The sequence below is a fragment of the Chlorocebus sabaeus genome, chromosome 16, assembly GCF_047675955.1.
Source record: "Chlorocebus sabaeus isolate Y175 chromosome 16, mChlSab1.0.hap1, whole genome shotgun sequence".
NCBI lineage: Eukaryota > Metazoa > Chordata > Mammalia > Primates > Cercopithecidae > Chlorocebus > Chlorocebus sabaeus.
The window spans coordinates 59,426,686-59,440,994 of record NC_132919.1 but is presented as its reverse complement, the minus strand read 5'-3'; the positions used below and the strand labels follow the sequence as shown (position 1 = coordinate 59,440,994).

The following is a 14,309-nucleotide window of genomic DNA, read 5'->3' as shown; positions in this document are numbered from 1 at the left end:
AACTTTTCTGTAAATCTAAAAGTATTCCAAAATTAAAAGCTTACTACAGGCTGGGTGCAGTGGCTCACCCCTGTGATCCCAGCACTTTGGGAGGCCAAGATGGGTGGATCACTTGCGATCAGGAGTTCAAGACCAGCCTGGCCGACATGGTGAAACCCTGTATCTACTAAAAATACAAAAATTAGCCAGGCCTGGTGGCAGACGCCTGTAATCCCAGCTACTCAGGAGGCTGAGGCAGGAGAATTGCTTGAACTCAGAACTCAGGAGGGGGAGGTTGCAGTGAGCCGAGATCACAGTGTACTCCAGCCTGCGACAAAGAGCGAGACTCCATCTCAAAAAACAAAAAAAAAAACTTTACTACAAAAATAAAAGTGGATATCTCCGGGTGATGCCATTACAGCTTTTTTATTCATCTGTATTTTATAATTTTTTTTTCAAGATGGAGTCTCGCTCTGCCACGCAGGCTGGAGCACAGTGGTGCAATCTCAGCTCACTGCAACCTCCGTCTCCCAGATTCAAGCGATTCTCCTGCCTCAGCCTCCCAAGTGGCTGGGATTATAGGCACGCACCACCATGCCAGGCTATGCCCGGCTAATTTTTGCATTTTTAGTAGAGACAGGGTTTCACCATGTTGGCCAGGTCGGTCTCCAACTCTTGACCTCATGATCTGCCCGCCTGGGCCTCCCAAAATGTCGGGATTACAGGCGTAAGCCACCGTGCCTGGTATTGTATTTTACAATTTTTAACAAGCAGCAAGTTTTCATTGTCATGGAAAACAAAAAGACTTAGTCCCAGAAGACTTAAGTTAATTTGCCCAAAGACACAAAATGGAGGCAGCATAGCAATTCTGGAATTAGTCCTCTTTCTCTTTACTCTAGACCCCATGCGGAAACCTAAGAACATATCCTATTAAACTTTTTGACTCTCCATATTTGCTAACACACAAAATTTAAGGTCACCAAATTACTTTTGCTTCACCATTTGCTTCACTGTAATTGATGAAGAGGGAGGAAACAGATGAAACAACACAGAGAGCGGCTGAAGGTGGACGGGGTACACGGGCATTGATTACACTCTTCTTTCTACTTTTGTATGTCTGAAAATGTCCATAATAAAAAACTTTCAATGAAAAAATAACCAGCCTGGGCTGAGCATGGTGGCTCATGCCTATAATCCCAGCACTTTGGGAGGCCAAGGTGGGTGGATCACTTGAGTTCAGGAGTTCGAGACCAGCCTGGTCAACTGAGTGAAACCCTGTCTCTACTAAAAATATAAAAATTAGCTGGGCATGGTGGCACATGACTGTAATCCCAGCTGGGGAAGCTGAGGCAGGAGAATTGCTTGAACCCAGGAGGCAGAGGTTGCAGTGAGTCGAGAACGCACCATTGTACTCCAGCCTGGGCGAAGAAGCAAGACTCTGTCTCAAAAAAAATTAAAAAAATAACCAGCCTGGCCAACATGGTGAAACTCCATATCCACTAAAAATGCAAAAATTAGCCAGGTGTGGTGGCACACCCCTGTGATCCCAGCTACTTGGGAAGCTGAGGTGGGAGAATCACTTGAATCCGGGAGACGGAGGCTGCAGTGAGCTGAGATTGCACCACTGCACTCCAGCCTGGGTAACAGAGCGAGACGCCATCTCAAAAAAATAAAAATAAAAATAAAAAAAGGAAAATAAAGTCCTCACTCCCCAACATAACTATGCCACTTCCTACTCTATTGAGCATGTTGCCTGGGTGAAGAGACACCACTGCTGAGAACCTTCAGTATTTCTCGGTGTTAGGCAGAGAGAAGTCATGGACTGGGAATCTTGAAGCTTCCATCTTGGTTCTGCTTTAACTAATTGTGAGACCTCACTGATTCCTCTAACTTTTCAGGGCCCTAAACTTCCTTAGCTGTTGCCCCAATAAATCTCTGAAGTTCCTTCTAGGATTAAAACTCTGATTTCAACTTTCTACCAGCTCCTTAAACTCAACACAGTCAAAACCAAATTCATCTTCATTCTAAACTCCTAAGAGCCATTCTCCCTCCTGACTTCCCTATTCTTTTTTTTTTCCTTAATGTCCCATTCTTCCAGCCACCCAACCATAAAAACCACAACCTCATCTCTAACTTGAGATGTAGAACTCAAGTTCTATATAAACCCCTGTCCACGTCTCTACTAAAAATACAAAAATTAGACAGGCATGGTGGCGGGTGCCTGTAATCCCAGCTACTCAGGAGGCTGAGGCACAAGAACAGCTTGAACGCGGGAGGCGGAGGTTGCAATGAGCTGAGAACATGCCATTGCACTCCAGCCTGGGCGAAGAAGCAAGGTCTCCGTTTCAAAAAAAAAAAAGAGAGACACAGACAGAACTCTGGGAGGCCAACACAGGTGGATGGCTTGAGCTCAGGAGTTCAAGACCAGCCTGGGCAATGTGGCGAGACCCCATCTCTACAAAAAATAAAAAAGTTAGGTGGGCGTAGTAGCTCATGCCTGTAATCCCAGCTACTAGGGAGGCTGAGGCGAGAAAATGGCTTGAACCCAGGAGGCAGAGGTTGCAGAGAGCCGAGATCGAGCCACTGTACTTCAAAAAAAAAAAAAAAAAGAAAGGGCCAGGCGCAGTGGCTCACGCCTGTAATCCCAGCACTTTGGGAGACCGAGGCGGGTGGATCACGAGGTCAGGAGATTGAGACCATCCTGGCTAACACGGTGAAACCCCGTCTCTACTAAAAATACAAAAAATTAGCCAGGCGGGCGCCTGTAGTCCCAGCTACTCGAGAGGCTGAGGCAGGAGAATGGCGTGAACCTGGGAGGCGGAGCTTGCAGTAAGCAGAGATCACGCCACTGCACTCCAGCCTGGGAGACAGCAAGACTCCGCCTCAAAAAAAAAAAAAAAAAAAAAAAAAAAAACAGAGATACAGAATTAACTGTTCCCACCCTACCCCATCTAATTAGTCACCACAACTCTCCATTTAACCTCCAAAATAACTCTTGAATCCTTTCCATGGCCACCAACTCAATTCAGGCTCTCATCGCCTTACCTTAGACTACTACGAACCCAACTAAAGGCCCTGTCTCTCAATTCTCTTCCCTACAATCCATCATACTCATCCTTACTCTAACATTCAAGAAACTCCAAGGCCAAGCATGGTGGCTCAGGTCTGTAATCCCAGCACTTTGGGAGGCCAAGCGCTTCAGGCCAGGAGTTCAAGACAGCCTGGGGAACATAGCATCCCCTAACTTTATAAAAAATGAAAATAAGAAAAAGTTAAATATAAAAAAAAAACCTCCACAAAACCCAGTCCTGATCTATTGGCAGTCTTACCTTCCATTATGTTCCTTTACGTATCCTAGGACCCAGGAAACTTGGATATGCAATTTCCTGACACCCACATTTCTGATATAACCCCCAGACTTCCCTCCAGAATGCCCTTTTCCCTTTGCTTCTCGGCTTCCTGGTGGTGTGATTTAAATGCCACCTCTTCAGTTGAAGTGTTCCCTGATATTCCCAAGGAGGTAGTATCGCTCCCTCCACTTAATCCCGAAGTACCTTGTATGGCCCCCTTCAATGGCTCCTATTAGTCCTTTCATTTGGGGGTGCCCCTATTCTCTCTACAGATAATTATTAGTTCCTTGTCAACAGAACAATGTTTCCTTTATCTCTGGATTCCTCAGAACAGAGCTTCTCAAAGGGTGTGTCACGGCACACTGGTATGCCCTGAATGAGTTAAAGATGGCCTAGACAGTTGTGGTCTTCTCAGCAATCCAAGCAGCCACAAATAGAAGGCCAGGCATGGTGGCTCACGCCTGTAATCCCAGCACTTTGGGAGGCCGAGGCGGGTGGATCACGAGGTCAGGAGTTCAAGACCAGCCTGAACAACACTGGTGAAACCCCGTCTCTACTAAAAATACAAAAAATAGTAGTGCATGGTAGTGCTAGTCTGTAATCCCAGAATCTCAGGAGGCTGAGGCAGCAGAATCAACCTGAACCAGCGAGACAGAGGTTGCAGTGAGTCAAGATCGTGTCACTGCACTCCAGCCTGGGCAACAGAGCGAGACTCCACCTCAAAAAAAAAAAAGAGAGAGAGACAACAGAAGCCAGAACCCACAAATGGTCAAGCCTCAAGCAGTGTCCTGCTTCAACCCAGCATATGCCATCACAAGAACTCGAGAACCACTCAGAGGGCACAGTGATACAAAGGGGCTCACAGCAGATGCCCAATAAATACTTGCTGAACTGAATCCTGGAATAATCCATCTGTTCCCCTTCAACCACTCTTCCCAAGATCATTTACCATTTCGACCACACTCTCTTATAAACAATTTTTACTGACCATGTTATACCAGCTTTACCATTCAAAGCCTAAATAGTTAACTGCATAATACAGCAACAGATATCAACAAACAATTCACCATAAAAGGGCTCAAATAGTTAAATTCAATATTATATAACAAATAAATGAAAGTGCCATTTTACACTATTAAATTCACAAAAACTTCTGAGGAAAAAATGGTTTTCTGTACTACTGATGGTAAAACAGGTATATCCGTATCTCTTAGGAGCACAAACTGGTATAACACCCTTGAAAACAGTAGGACAATATATGTGAAGAGCCATAAAAACATTGATACCCTTGAACATAATAATAGACTCCAAAATTTATCCTTAAGATATCATTAGAAAAAATGCAACAGTATCTACAATGATGTAGATTAAAGTGTTAACTGAAAACCAGCCAGACAGCAGTATAAATACTTAACATAAAAAGACTTAGGTAAATTGTAGCATGACTTGATGAAATTATTTTTGCAGCCTTTCAATATATAAAGTTAAATTATAAAATCTGTAAGATGTAAATGTTTCATGATATAGTAAGTTTTTAAAAATCAAACTATAATGTATTATAATTTAAAATGAATTTTTAAAATGTATATTTTGAAATGAAATGCCAAAAAGAAAATCAATTGTCTTAGGATAATAACCCAACATTTAACAATTTATTTAATATCAATTTATTCAACATTAATAAAGTTCTACCCTACTGAGAAAACAAAGGGGTTCCAGGAAACAAGCTTGATAAAGTCTCAAAAGGACCACCCCTCCCTTCTACTACTCACTTTGGCCTTGACTGAGTGTTTTCATACTCTCCTTGGTCATGATGACCTATAACTAACCCAAACCCAAATTTTCAAGGACCAGCCAACTGCCTCAATTGGTCCTCTGACCATCCCTATGAACCAGTGGAAGACAAGTCATGCAAAAAGAGCAAACACTCAAGAAACAAAGAACCTGGTCAAGCGCGGTGGCTCACACCTGTAATCCCAGCACTTCGGGAGGCCAAGGCGGGTGGATCACCTGAGGTCAGGAGTTCGAGACCAGTCTGACTAACGTGGCAAAGTCCCAGCTACTAGGGAGGCTGAGGCAAGAGAATCGCTTGAACCCAACCCAGGAGGCAGAGGTGGCAGTGAGCCGAGATCCCACCAGTACACTCCAGCCTAGGTGACAGAGTGAGACTCTGTCTTGAAAAAAAAATTTTTTTTTTTACTATTAGTTTAACATTTATTTACTACTTTAACAATTTACTTCTTTATTACTTTAACCAATCAGCAAGTACTCAGCCCAAGTTTCACTGTAAACCCTAAAAATATACCGTATTGGCACACTAAAATCTCTGGGATTCTCAAGGCCAACTTGCTGACTTAGCAGTGAACTGTATCAGTTAAAAGGCAGTGTGGACTCAGACAAATCAAAGAACCAGGGGCCAGGAGACCTGAGAACAATTAAAAGCAAAATGTAGATAGTTTTTTTTTTAACTACAAAAAACACAAAGCTAAAAAGTCCAGCTTAAACCAGATGAGTAAAAAAAATTAGCTGGAGATACTCTTTTAAGTCTTACATAGCCAGAGTGCAAAAGGGAGGATGGAAAGTCATTTTATTAAGAGCTGAAGCTAGCCGGGCACAGTGGCTCACATATGTAATCCCAGCACTTTGAGAGGCCAAGGCGGGTGGATCACTTGAGGTCAGGAGTTCGAGACCAGCCTGACCAACATGGTGAAACCCTATCTCTAGTAAAAATACAAAATTAGTCAGGCATGGTGGCGCACACCTATAGTCTCAGCTACTCGGGAGGCTGAGGCAGGAGAATCGCCTGAACCCAAGAGGCGGAGATTACAGTGAGCTGAGATTGCCCCACTGCACTCCAGTCTCGGCAACGAGAGCGAGACTCCGTCTCAAAAAAAAAAAAAAGAGCTGAAGCATTCTGCAGATGAAGATATCTCACAAAAGACAAGTATTGAAAATTCATGGCCAGCTATGGTTGCTCACACCTGTAATCCTGGCACTTTGATAGGCTGAGGCAGGTGGATCATGAGGTCAGGAGTTCGAGACCAGCCTGGCCAACACAGTGAAACCCCATCTTTACTAAAAATACAAAAAAATTAGTTGGGTGTGGAGGTGGGCACCTATAATCCCAGCTACTTGGGAGGCTAAGGTAAGAAGAATCGCTTGAACCTGGGAGGCAGAGGTTGCAGTGAGCTGAGATTGTGCCACTGCACTCCAGCCTGGGTGACAGTGCCAAGACTCCACCTCTCAAAAAAAAAAAAAGAAAATTAATTAAAAAATAATTTTAGACCGGGTGCGGTGGCTCACGCCTGTGATCCTGGCACTTTGGGAGGCCGAGGGGGGTAGATCACCTGAGGTCAGGAGTTTGAGGCCAGTCTGGCCAAAATGGTGAAACCCTGTCTCAACTAAAAATACAAAAATTAGCTGGGCGTGGTGGTAAGCACCTGTAATCTCAGCTACTCAGGAGGCTGAGGCAGGAGAATCACTTGAACCCAGGTGGCGGAGGTTGCAGTGAACCGAGATCGTGCCATTGCACTCCAGCCTAGGCAACAAGAGCGAAACTCTATCTCAAAAATAATAATAATAATAATTTTAACTCTGATGCTCACAAGGAAAGTATTAAAAGCCTTCTAATTTATTTCTGTAGTATTACCATTTCCTAAGTATAATAATGAAAGATGAAGATACCTTAGTTGACCAAGAAGATCAATTACTGTGAAATAATAAATACTCAAGATTTAACTGTTTTTAATTAACAGGCATTGCAGTAAAAGGTAAATAATCTGAAAGACTAATAGTATCAATAGAGGTAGTACGACAACTAGGAAAAAAAGTTCAACCTTTTGTTTCTATTGATATGTTTGTTCTCAGTATTTAGATCCTCAAAACTGCAGATATATACAATCATTCATGACACTATGTAAACAACAGATAACAGGAAAAACAATTCAATACTTAACCAAGTTCACTGAAGAACAAAGTAATCGCCACTCAAGAATGTTGACACAAAAACTGAAGGACCTCTCAAGTTCCAATAGCACACAGATAGGTTGAGCCCCTATGCAGTTACTCATCTGAACAGAAGTGGAAGATTAACCTACCCTCACTCTTTTCACACACACTAACCTGACAAGGCAGCAGGCAGTCTCTTGGGAGCTTGTTCATCATTCAGTCTGTTCCAGAAGTAACCGATTCCGTTAGGATCTGTGCCTTCAGGTTACCACCATTTCGCTACAGCCCTATATCACTTCACCCTTGTCCCACCTTATTCTTTCAGGCATTAGAAAATTCTTGTTTTCTAAATAAACTTCTCCTAAACCTTACTCACCTGCAGTTCACTGCACTGGGTATCACCCAAATAGCCCATCAGAGCTCTTTATAATTTCTGAAAGACAAAGAAGGAAGTTTTTTTAATACATAGTAGAAAACACCATTCACCAAGGTATCATTCCAAAGCATGTGGTCTTTTGGTCCACACTAGTTCAATAAAATGTAACATGACCAGCACTGGACCAAGAGTCTTGAGATAAGCCTCCAAAGATTAAAAACAAGCTTGGTTTAATGTTGCTACTACTAAGCTGTGTGACCTTGAGCAACTCATTTAATTTCTTCAGGCCTAAATTTCCTTATCTGGAAAATAAGTCACTCAGACTAGCTAGAGAAAGAAGAGCACAGGCTTTCCAGAAAGAACACCAGCTCCACTACTTTACTGGTCTCGTGACATTACGTTAGTTGAGTCACACTTAAGCCTGAATTTCTTCCTTTGTAAAATGGAAATACCTGTCTCGTGAGTTGCTATGAGAATTAAAGGAGATGATGAGTTATAAAAAGCCTATAGTAAATATACTGTGCAGCTTATCTTAAAATTCAAGATGGTAATTCATTACTACCATTAACCCCCACCAGCCCTAACATTACATGAATTCAATTCACGCATATTTCTTTTAAAAGATCAACAAATCAAAACTTTACCAACCTGACTAAAGAATTAACTGTTTTCGTGTTTCACAATTCAAATTACAGTTATCTTAAGCTGATGGTAGTTTATCATTATTACTTATCACAGAAAATAAGAACAGCATAGTCCTTGCACAACATCCAAACTCTGGTTCAATGACCATGCCTTTTCTGACTTCTCACTCTACTTCCACACTGTCAGAATATCTCAGGAATAGAGAGGTCTTCCAAAAGCTAAATGACACCCAGCTGTTTACCAGATTCAGCTCAGGGGAGCAGGACTAGAGACAGAGGAAGAACAGAGGCTGTTCTTTTTTTTAACCTTTTTTACTTTACATACTTACATACTGCTCAAATTCGTTTACCATAAGCATACAGGAGTTTTGCATAAAAGTAAATAAGTTTTTAAAACTATATTAGTTAAACATGTTGCCTACTGACAGGAAGCTCGCATTACAGGATATTTTCATCACAACAAAGATAATTTCTGCAGAAGGAAGCAAAAAGGCAAATTCAAATGTGCCAAGAACACCTAAAATATGGCACAGAAATGACAAAAATCACAAACATTCACACTTCAGAACAGTTCAGTCAACAAAGATGCCATGCATTCTTTGAAGAACCTGACAATGAATCAAGTTCTTTTTTGTTCAAAGGCAAGAGGTATGTATACACTGCTTTACCAAACAACTTCCTGCTCTTACTTGGAGAAACTGACCCAGCACGATTCGCAAGAGTAAACAAGTCGGTGTGACTGTTGGTATTAGATGAAAAACTTTCCATTTCTTTTAAATAATTAAAAGTTGACCAAAATAGTTATTACATGTATATATAAATAAAATTCTTCCTGTTACATCTACAGTGGTCTTTTAAAAAGAGGAATATTAACTTCTAATAGATTCAAGATTACCCAAAATTATTATCCCAGCCACCTTCAAAGCAATAAACTATCATGTTATATGCTGCTTCTAGCCAATGCTACAGAAGTAACCCTGACTGTACTCATCAACTGAAATGAATGGCAAGACAGTTTGTATGGCATACTCTCCACTTGTATCACTTTTCTTCTGGAAAACATTTCAAAACATTACTTAGAAATTCAATTACATCTGCTTACATCTGCATGTACATTCACCTAAGTTTATGAAAATTAAACCTAAAAATTTGCTTATAATTTTTTTAAGTAGTTCCTCCCCATCTCTTGGATAACTATTGTTGGTAAATGTGGCCTGAAATCTTCTATACATTTGAAACAAAAGGCAAAGGTCCTTATTTCTTGTATGGGGCCTGTATTTGGATCTTAGGGTCTCTGACAGACAATTAAAGACTAATCTACATCCAATATTAATGCCAAGCCTACTGCTTAAACAGAAAACACATGCATCTATCAGATCTGCCCTGCTTACTTGTAGGTCCCTCTGCACGCTATTCTTAGCCTTTCATGAATATGCTGTAGATTTTTTAATTACACGAGGCCCTTTGCAAGTAAAAATTACTTTTCCTGTTGTTTTGGCATCACTCCTCTTCCAGTGAAAACTGGACAGTCTATAAATACATACCAACTTTAAAACAATGCATTTTAATATCTATGGCATTAGAAAATAAAACTTCTTGTTAACAAATGCAATAATCAAGCTTACCAGCTAATAGAAAGGTACTTACTCCCAAAAACTACAGCCTTACCTAAAAATAGTGTCCTAGCTTCCCAGCCAAAAAAAAGGACAGACTAAAAAAGCTATGTCTTTATTCAGCTCAGAGACACAGACTTCTACCTCACCACAACCTTCAATACTATGGCATTTCCCATTTTAGAATACTCTGTGTAACAAGTTGTTCAGTGGCCAACCACTAACATCACTTTGAAATGAATACTAACACTTCACATAGTCTACATGTGTGAGAACTGTGGAAAATGTCTTGACACAATTCAGGTCAAACAACACTAGCCACACAAGATTACCTAATTCTAAATATTCCATTTTAGACTACAAACAAACATCTCCATAGGCAAAAAGCAGACCACTGGCTCCTTTCCACAAAGTTATCTGTAGGTTTCAAAAAATAAGATAAGGCCAGGCATGGTGGCTCACGCCTGTAATCCCAGCACTTTGGGAAGCCAAGGCGGGTGGATCACCTGAGGTCAGGAGTTCGAAACCAGCCTGACCAACGTGGTGAAACCCTCTCTCTACTAAAAATACATTAGCCAGGTGTGGTGGCACATGCCTATAACCCCTACTTGGGAAGCTGAGGCAGGAGAATCGCTTGAACCTGGGAGGTAGAGGTTGCAGTAAGCTGAGATTGCACCATTGCACTCCAGCCTGGACAACAAGAGTGAAACTCTATGTCAAAAAAAAGAAAAAGAAAAAAAATCTATCTATACATAAAATTATAGATATATATAAAATCTATATATATATAAATATTTAAAGTTCAAATTGGGAGGTCTAAGGCAGGAATATGCCTCCATCTGCAAAATAAAAATAAATTTAAAAATCCATATTTGCTCTGCCAAAAATAAAAATTATATGAAATAAACATAAGCACTGCTGAGTTTCAAATACAAGAAAATGTAATATGTGCATTTACAAAAGAATCTTGGTTTATGTCTACCTTCCTCTCCTAAGTTTTTATTTTTGTAAAGCCAAATGTCAATTACATGCCTCAATCTAGAAAAAAAAAAAGGACAGCTTATTCTTCTTAAACAGATGTTGTGATAGACATGAAAAATTTGTGAGAGGATTTCACAATCCAGAGGCCCAGATGTGTGGAGAGAAAGAAAGAAAAAAAAAAAAAAAAAAAAAACTACAGTAACCAATAGAACACAATTACTTATGTTTTTCTAAAAAAAAAATTAGTAAAATATTTTAAGTTGAGAAAACTGCTTGTGAAAAATGTTAAAGTAGCAAACTTCTCTTCCTCTCTGTAGCACAGAAAACTATTCACGAACACTGTATCAATAATATCCTTTAAATCCAAAGCATTACAAATTAGATTAAATAAAGCAGTCTGAATTCACACACCATGTGTGATCAGGACATAATGACAAACTAGTCTTATCCCTAATAAGCTAAACAGATCTCAACACTATCATCTTTATTTCAAAATAATCATTAAAGAGTAAAGTACTACTCCATTTTTCAGAAAATAAAAGCAGGAGTGACTGACCTGCCTAATTCTTTCCAACGGAAAGGGTATACTTTACAAGAGTCCCACAAACCAGGTACACACAAAATCCATATACATAATCACCAGGACTAAACGTACAGTAGGTGATAGACACCAAAACACAAATAAAATTAAGACATCCAAGTAAAGTTACGCAAGAAAATTTGAATAGGCAAACTATAATTATCCCTGGTGAAGATACTGATCAAGAATAGCTGCAAGTAACATTTGGCTCTCAGTTAAGTACCACTATGTTTGAGTATGTTGGAGCAACTGAAAAGATTGGTACATTCAACATATTTTTCCTTTCTAAATCTAGCCCTGCCCATAGACCCATTTGACTGAGTGATATATTTGGAAAACAAAGATGGCCCCATCAAATTACTCAGTTTCAGACCTACTCTCAGACGTTGATTAAAATAAAGAAAGAAAAAAAGGAAAGTATTTTCAACTGCAGTCTCACCTTACACATCTCACCAGCACTGTAGTTCATTAGTGATCAATTACTTCATCCAATTCCTGAGGCAAATAGAAAAGATGTGTCTATACAACACCAGTAACAGACATTATCAGCAGCAAACATTTTATCAGCCTGAAGTGAAAGGGCATCCACATTTAAAATGGAAAAAGTTACAAAAAATGGTACAGTGTGCAGCTTTGCAATGAGTCTGTTTTTTGACCTTAAAACATTTCCTTTCAGTAAGATAAAAGAATAGATTATACAATGCTCTTAAAACTCAAAAACATAACAAAGTCATCTTTTTCAACACGGGCTGACCTTACTTTCAAAAACAGAAAGAAATGAAGGAGAGGAAATTTAGTTAATATGAGTTTGAGAGCAAAATTAAGAACAAACTAGGCAAGACAGACAACTCCTCCCTCCTTCCTCCGCTCCAGGAATCCACTGTCTCTGTGAAGTTACACTTTTTATTATATTAATGATTTGCCTGAAAAGTGTTAAGTTGTGAGGGAGAAGGAATGACAATTTTTGAATTGCAAACAAAACCTGAGAATCCCGATCCAAGAACAATCAGAGGACCCTGGCTTCCAGCCCCGTCTGAAGAATTCTCAGCAAAGGCGAGGGTGCAGAAGGCTCCAATAATTTGGGGGAGAGGAATCAAAGTTCCCTAGGTAAGACTGCAGTCTGTGAGCCCTTGAAAAGGGTACTGGAGTACTCTCAAGGAATCTCCAGGAAAGAGAGCCTATCTTTATTTTTGTTGATGTGCTTGTGGGCCAAAGAGCATTTCCGAGGAGGGGGCGGGGAAAGGGGGGGAAGAAAGTGAATCTCCGGCCGAGAGCCCTCCGCGGGGGAGGGAGGGGGCGCACCCCTGACCCACTTTTCCCGACGCCCCCGCTCCAGCCCCCGCCCCACCCGGTGTAAGTCCGAGCCCTGAGGGGGGGCATCGAGCGGGGCGTGGGAGGCCCGCACGCTCCCCACCCCCAGCCGCGACCCGGAGGAGGGGAACGTGCCGGGAGGCTCGAGTCCCCCTCCCAGAGTGCCCCGGGCCAGAGAAACCTCCCGCTGGCTCCCGGGCCGGGCGTGCAAGGCCCCCTCTCCGGCCAGGGCCCAGGGCGCCGCGAGCCCCAGCGGAGGGGAAGGGGACTAAGTGGGGAAGAAGCTGTAAACAGCCCCAGCGTCCGGGCCTCGCCTCGAAGAGCCCCGCTTCCCAGGCCCCGCCGCGGGCCGCCCCGGCCCCCAGCCCGCCCCGGGGCCGCCGCGCCCGGGGTCCGGGACACCGGAGGGGAGTCGGGTCCCCTCCCCGGATAGCTCCGGGAGTTCGCGGAGCGGCCCCAGGAGCAGAGAAGGGGGAAGTCAGGACTTACCTGTCATTACTTTCTACGCCATCTTGGATCCACTTGTCAACGTCCCCACAAAGCATTATGGGTAAGAAAGAGCCTTTAAAGTGACTCCCCCCGGCCCCCGACTCCCGCCTCCCGCCGCCGGCGCCGCCCCCTCCGGCCGCGCCTCCCGCCCGGAAAGTTGCCCCGGGTGGACCGCCGACCCCGGCGCCCGCAGCTGGCCCCCTCCCCTCCCCCGGGCTGACGGCATTGAAAATTCACCCGCATTTTTAAAACGTGGCTTTGGGGTTTTCTCTTTTTCTCCTGCCCCGGCCTCCCTGCCCCCACGCCCGGTCCTCTTGCCCCGCCGCGCTCCTGCCCGGGCAGACGCCCGGCGTCTGCATTGAATCAGCCCGAGGTTTCCTTGCCGCCGGCGACGCGGAGCTGCTCGCGGATTTATTTGTGCGCGTGGATGTGAGCTTTTCTGCTCCTGCGGCCTCGCTTCCAGGAAGCCAGCGAGCGGCCAGGGTCGCCTTCAGGGCCGGGCAGACCAGCTCTGCACCCGCCGCCCGGAGAGGTGCCTCTGCCCTGGGAAACCGCCCCGGGATCGCCGGGCTCCGGGAACTGGGAAGACGCCGTGTCCCCGAGTCCACCAGCGTCGAAGCACGATTTAAAAAAAAAAAAAAAAAAATGAGCCAAATGCAACTTTTTACCCCTTGTTTACTCTGCCTCCCGCGGTCTCCTCCTCCCGGCGGGTAACGTGATCCGCGACCCTCTAGGTGGGGACCCCTCCCCTAGGAATGTGGCTCCGGGCTCCGCGGATCCCGCCTGGGAGCGTCCGGGCTGCGGACTGTGACTCCGGGGCAGGTAATCCGGGACGCGGGCTGCAGGCGGGGCGGGGCGCGGAGGCAGCCAGGGCACGGGGGAGGGTCTCTGGCGGAGAGCAGGGTGCGCTGGTGCGGGTCCACCTGGCGGGCCGGGGGAGAACCGCGGGCGCCGCTGCAGCTCGGGAAGCTGGAAGTGGGGACGCTCGGCGTCTCCGGGCTAAGACCCGCTGCGCTGGAAAGTGCGGGGCGCCTCGGC

General features: G+C 43.7%; 1 protein-coding gene and 1 long non-coding RNA gene across 6 annotated transcripts in view; one reads left to right on the top strand and one right to left on the bottom strand.

The window, feature by feature from the left end:
• HELZ (helicase with zinc finger) overlaps positions 1 to 14,056 on the bottom strand; it is a 175,380-nt gene extending 161,324 nt beyond the window's left edge. For 2 of the 5 annotated variants that reach the window (XM_008012025.3, XM_008012033.3), the window contains exons 1-3: positions 13,272 to 13,332; positions 11,911 to 11,966; positions 7,654 to 7,710 (exon numbers count right to left, since the gene is read on the bottom strand). The gene's annotated coding sequence lies outside the window, so the exon portion shown is untranslated. Of the gene's footprint in view, positions 1 to 7,451; positions 7,624 to 7,653; positions 7,711 to 11,910; positions 11,967 to 13,271; positions 13,333 to 13,939 lie in introns of those variants that run through there. The other 3 variants (XM_008012026.3, XM_008012028.3, XM_073005101.1) reach the window with 3 other exon arrangements.
• On the top strand, positions 12,711 to 13,929 carry LOC140708675 (uncharacterized). The gene is made up of 2 exons (XR_012088858.1): positions 12,711 to 13,332; positions 13,614 to 13,929. It is a non-coding gene; the product is annotated as an uncharacterized lncRNA (long non-coding RNA).
• Positions 14,057 to 14,309: the final 253 nt, after the last annotated feature.